General features: G+C 45.3%; 1 pseudogene; it reads left to right on the top strand.

The window, feature by feature from the left end:
- Positions 1-770: 770 nt before the first annotated feature.
- On the top strand, positions 771-4510 carry LOC146862384 (uncharacterized; annotated as a pseudogene).
- The last annotated feature ends 2111 nt before the right edge of the window (positions 4511-6621 follow it).

Raw genomic sequence — 6621 nt, 5'->3', positions numbered from 1 at the left:
AATGCTGCGCTCTTCCCTGCTTCAAAATGCCTAAATACTACCACAAAACCATCATATAGCCACTAAAAAAAGCATCATGAAATCCCAACATTTTAGAAAGAATACTGTGAATTGTACTCAAAATGTCAGAGAAATAAACAACCTGAAGAACACTCTCAGGTAGTTATTGACTGTGTGTTCTAAGTAGGGAGTCCAGCTCTCAGACAATAACTTCTTGGTGTCCTCACATTATAAAACAGGCTAAAAAAGAGAAATGATAGAAATATCTAATCCTAATTATTTCCACCAGCAGCACACAAGGTGATTCTGTGCTAAGGCTCCTTTGTTAAATATTGGCACAATGACAACATCATAGCATAAATGGAGGCGAAGATGCATAAAATATCAGACGACTCTAAAAACCACGGGCTTGGACATCTGTATGTCCATTTATCTTCCCTAAAGCAGTATTCCCATGTGCAGACAAGGATGCATTCTTAAGTGCCTAGTAATGAAGGTAGCAGGTTCATGTTACAACTCCATTGCTTATCTCATTATGAGGCCTACTAATTGCAATACAATCCATTAATTTGTTTGATATACAGCTAGTTAATTTAATTTGCAATGGCAGTAGCACCATTATCTTGGCAATTTACACTGTAATAAGGATGAGCTGCTTGCCTCAATTTATCATCCTGTCATGATAAAAACAAAAAGCCGCTCAATGACTTGTAACCTTATGTTACTTGGGTGGGTTCAGTTCTCCCTGTCAAGTATCACAATCACCAAGGATGAAGTACGAAGGTGAGAAATAGAAAACACCAGTAGAGGGATGTTTTCCCCAAGCACACAGAGTTCACTTAAAACTTAATTACTTGAAATTGAATTCTTTTTAATCTTTAATGATATTTTTTTTGGTAAATTGTTATTTTTATACTGAATGGTCAGTGCTACATTATTATTGTGTATCTTCTGTTTATAATTTATCTCTTAAGTACATTTTCTTTCTAAATATGCAATTTATGTTTATATACATACATACATACATGTATACTTTCAAAGAAATTCAAATTGGCTCGCAGGCTCAATGACTTTCACTTGCATTTTTTGAATTCGGTTTATTCATTTAAGCATTGTAGTCTTCTATCAAGTGCAATATTGGTTGTTAAATGCCCTCTGCCACGGGCAGTCCCAAACTCAGCTGCAAAAGGAGGAGGGTTATGCATGGGGCTAGCTACCCCATCATGCACAAAATCTGAGCTCTAGTAACATCAACCAAAAGACATTCCGGCCTTTGGGAGAGAGGAATATCCTTCACGGAGGGCTTTGACACCCTGTGGTGAAAGCCAGAGAGCTCTGGAAGAAACAAAGCTGATCCACCTGCTTTTGACTAAGACCATCAACATCAGAACATGGAACATGAAGACAATTTACGAGACAGGCAAGGCAGCCCAAGTGGCAGTGAAAATGAAAGAATACAATCTTGCTCTGCTTGGCATCAGCGAGACCAGATGGATATAATTCAGACAGAAACGACTGGCACCAGGAGGAAAGGTGCTGTGTTCTGGACACAAGGAAGAGAATTCCCGACATACTCAGGGACTGGACTGATGCTAATGCCAGAAGCCAAAAGAGCTCTGATTGGATGGAAAGACCATGGTCCCAGAATCATCACAGCGACCTTACTCACAAAGAAAAAGAGAATCAACAGGAATGTTATCCAGTGCTATGCACCTACAAATGACAGCACAGAAGAGGAAAAAAAAACATTTTCAACAGACCAGTCTATCCTAGAGAAATGCCTTTAGAGAGACATCTCCAAACTGATTGGGGACCTCAATTACAAAATTTGAAGTGACAACACTGGGTACGAAGAAGTCATGGGCAAGAATGTCCTTGGCGACATGAATGAGAATGGTGAAATGCTTGCAGATCTTTGTGCTCTGAAAGTCTGGTGATAGGCAGTAGTGTAGTCCACACAAAAGAATAGACAAGGCAGCATGGGTGTCACCAGACCATTCAACAGAATGTCTGCATTGTCAAGAAGTTCCATAGGCCTCTGCAGGATGTAAGAGTGATGAGCGGAGTGGGTGTGGCATTAGACCATCACCTTGTCTTGGACAGGCTAAAGCTGAAGAAAGCATGGATGAAACAGTCAAACGAACGCCAGTGACATGACACTACCATCCTCACACATGCACAGAAACAGAATGAATATTCAATTACCCTCAGAAACAAGTTTCAAGTCCTGCAAGACCGAGAGGACGACATGGACCCAGTAGAAAGTTAGTGGGCTTGAAGCAAAGAAACAGTGACAGCAACCTGCCAGGAGGTACTGGGTCCCAAGAGTGATGAGCGGAGCGGGTGTGGCATTAGACCATCACCTCACGGACAGGCTAAAGCTAAAGCTGAAGAAAGCATGGATGGAACAGTCAAACGAACGCCAGTGACATGACACTACCATCCTCAAAAATGCACAGAAACAGAGTGAATATTCAATTACCCTCAGAAACAAGTTTCAAGTCCTGCAAGAACTTGAGGAAGACATGGACCCAGTAGAAAGTCAGTGAGCTAGAAGCAAAGAAACAGTGACAGCAACCTGCCAGGAGGTACTGGGTCCCAAGAAACACCAGCATACAGAATGGATCTTCACAGAGACTCTCCGTAAAATCCAAAAGAGAAAGGAAAAGAAAGCTACAATCATCACCAGACGAACAAAAGCAGAAAAAGCAAAAGCTCAAGGTGAATACACCAAAACCAACAAGGAAGCAAACAGAAGTTTATGATCAGAAAAGCGAAGATTCATCAATGTTCTGGTCACAGAAGCCCAGAAAGCAGCAAGTCATGGAAACATGAAAGAACTCTACAACATAACAAGGTAACTCTCCGGTAGATAAATAAAGCCAACGAAAACTGTTAAAGACAGAGCTGGGAAGACATTCATGGCTAATAAAGGCCAACAATGAAGATGGCTGGAGCACATGGAAGAAGTGCTGAACCAGCCCGTGCTGCAGTCTCCACAAGAAATGCAGCCAGCAACAAGGACTTGCCGATCGACTGCAGCAGAAAAACCAAGAAAGAAATACGTCAAGCCCTCAAACATCTGAGAAATGAGAAAGTAGCAGGACCAGATAACATTCCTACAGAAGTACCGAAGGCAGACATTGAAACATTAGTAAGCATGCGCTATCCCATGTTTGGAAGGATCTGGGAAGAGGAAAAGGCACCGTCAGATTTGAGGAAGGGATATCTCATCAAGATCCCCTAGAAAGGTGACCAAATTAACTGTGCAAACTACAGAGGGATAACTCTTCTATCACCCTAGGCTAAGTGTTCAACCGAGTGAGCCTGATTAGAATGAAGAAACAAGTTGATGCTCAGTTGTGAGATCAGCAAGCTGGCTTCAACAAAGATAGATCCTGTGCAGACCACATTGCAGCATTGTGCATCATCATTGAGCAGTCGATGAAATGGAACTCCCCCCTCTATTTAAACATCTTTGACTATGAGTAGGTTTTCAACAGCGTGGACAGGGAGACCCCTTGGAAACTTTACCACCACTACAGTGATCCAGATAAACTTGCAAGAATAATCAGGAACTATTATAAGGAAATGACCTGCAGGTAGTCCATGCAGGACATCTCAAGGAAGTCTTCCATGTGAGGAAAGGAGTCCACCAGGGTTGTTTGCTCTCACCCTTTTTCTTCCTCTTACTCATGGACTGGATCATGATGACATCCACAGCAAGGAGAAGAAATAGGATCCAATGGACACCTTGGAAGCTACTCGACGACCTGGACTTTTCAGATGACATAGCACTACTCTCCCATACCCATTGGTAGATGCAAGAGAAAACCAACAAAGTGGCAGTCACATCAGAACAACTTGGCCTCAACATTCACACCGGGGAAAACCAAGATCCTGGAGGCTAACATGGCCAGCACAACTGCAGTCATTCTTGCAGGCGATGCACTGAATGAGGTTGAGGCCTTCACCTACCTAGCAGTGTCGGAGACAAGTGGGGCAGCACAACCTCCAATATCAAGGCAAGAATTTACAAAGCAAGGGCTGCCTTCATTCAGCTAAAGAAGATCTGGAGCTCCAAGGTTCTGATGCTGCAAACTAAGATCAGGCTTTTTAACAACAACGTAAAATCGGTCCTTGTGTATGGAACAGAAACTTGGAGGACACCAGTGACCACCACCAACAGAGTCCAGACCTTCATCAACACCTGCCTGAGGGAAATCCTCCAAATATGCTGGCCAAACACTACCAGCAACAATGACCCATGTCATCAGACATTCCAACTTCCTGCTCTTGAAGAAACCATGAAAAGATGCTGGGGCTGGACAGGTCACACAACTATGCAAGCCTGCATCAGACATCACCAGCCAAGCCCTGACCTGGAACCCTCAAGCAAAAAAGGGATATAAGAAGGCCAAGAAACACATGGCGCCGAGGCCTCAAGGCTGACTGCATGAGTTACACCTGGTGTCAGATTGAAAGGAAAGCCCAGGTAGATGGCCTATAGCCTAGGAGAGGTAGTAGGTGTAAGTAAGTAAGTAAGTAATTAAATGTCCTCTGGCTTGGTCTTTGGACTGATCTACTGACAACAACCTATAAGGTGGGTGAGGGCTTTAAGAATCAGTATACCCCGAGGCCAAATGGCTATAAAGTTATGAGATCATTCCACCCACTGGGAGTATAAATATCATAACTAAAAACTCAGAAATTCAAATTTTGTAACTTAGGAGCAGATAGGTGTGTACCAACTATTATTGGCTCTGAGTCACTCCACTGTCTTCTGTGACTCTCTCAACTTTCCAATGTTTTAATTAACCAATATCCAAGTATTAAGTCCTTTGTATGTAGTTCTTAATGAGGTTGGAGTCAGGGGGCCAGAGGCAAAGCCAAGAGCCCTACTCAACCCTGGTCAATAACTGAGTGGAAGGGCCTTCCTTCTTAGTTGAAAGTACTATTTTGTAAATCAGACTCTTAAAACTTAGGGGCCCTTTATGATGGCAGGTGGAGGCACCACTGCAGTGCTTGCCGTGGCAGAAAATGCTTTTTCCCTCTCACCCGCCATATTAGTATGGCCAAACATAGCCCATTTCCAGTCCGCCCGGTGCGACGCGAGCCGCCATCAAAGTGCGCCCACCACCACGGCGGTGTGAGCCAATCGAGACTCACCGCCATGCGGAATGACGTCCCGTCCGTTGTACAAATCAGGACGCCCCAAACAGCCAGTCGCACAGCAGTGGAGAAACCGCCCAGCCAGAGACAGCGGAAGCATGTCAGCGAAGAGCGAAACCAGAGTTTCGGTCCCATCCACCCAGTCCCGACCGCAATGGATCCAGCTCTACATGTCTTCCCGGTGCTGTACCTGATACACTACCAGCAACTCATGCACCATTGCGGACGACGCTGCAGGTATGCAAACACACAACTCCGCACACAACCACAACACACAACTCCAGGGCTGATATAGGGTTCCTGTCCACAGACACCCTGGTGGGGACAGGAACACATCCACAAGTCTTACCTGTCACAAAATCACATCTCCGCATCCAGGTCACCCACCATCTGCGATATTGATGCAATGTCCCGGTCACATCACCGCAGAGGTGAAGACGCGGGAAAACATGCGCACAATGCAGAAGGCAGGGCCAGCGCCAGGCATGGGCAGTGCACAAAGTTCATAGGTCCACACCTCCACCCTCCACACACTAGCCGCCTCCACATGAAGGGACATGCCATGTGCCTCTCATGCTACCCCATGTACAACAACCACCCAGGTGAACCCACACTCTGCACCACGCACCAAACAACTAGGCAGACAGCCTCAGCAGGTGGGGCTGCAGAGGAACACACAGCACAGAACCACAGGGCCAGGGCAACCCTCACACCACACCTACACTACACTCATGGCAACAAAACTGAGTCCAAGCAAAAAATGAGCACACATACATCACAAGAACAATCACTCAACTGGACACACAGCCTGTCAAGTCACACAGACACATCCCACACTGACACACAGCCACAGACTCAGACCAGATGTCAGCGGCAATGGAGGACAACAAATAGGAAAGCTAAAGTGAGGTGCACACAAATGGAAGGCCAAGGAGACAACCACTAAGCATGTGTACATCACATGCAAGAGAAGGAGCATACAACAACACCCTGAGCCCATCAAATCACACATGGTTGGCACAGTGAGTGAAATTAAACCACAGTCACCCCTGTGCAATAACTCAGGGAGACAGCAAGGCAAACCGTGTATAGGCCCAGGAATGAAAGGAAGTCTCTGAAGTCAAACAGTGAACAGCCACACATCTGCACACAACTACTTGACAGGTGTGTGTCAGCAGCACAACACACAGGGCCCATTGTTACCCTCCATAACTGTCAAACACAAGTAGGATTCTTCACACATACCCCCCACCCCCCAACTCACACCTGGAGCACACAACACCAGTGTCAAACACAGAGAAGGGTGCCACTAATGTCCAGTCAATACACTGACAAACAATCACACTCCCTGGGGGGCATACACAAACATCACACATACACTCAGGGATGCCTGAACCAATGCAGGCACCAAAACAACAGCCAAACACCAAACTCAATAACAACATACAC

This window comes from Triturus cristatus, chromosome 2_2 (genome assembly GCF_964204655.1).
Source record: "Triturus cristatus chromosome 2_2, aTriCri1.1, whole genome shotgun sequence".
Taxonomy (NCBI): domain Eukaryota; kingdom Metazoa; phylum Chordata; class Amphibia; order Caudata; family Salamandridae; genus Triturus; species Triturus cristatus.
This window is presented reverse-complemented; position numbering and strand designations above follow the sequence as displayed.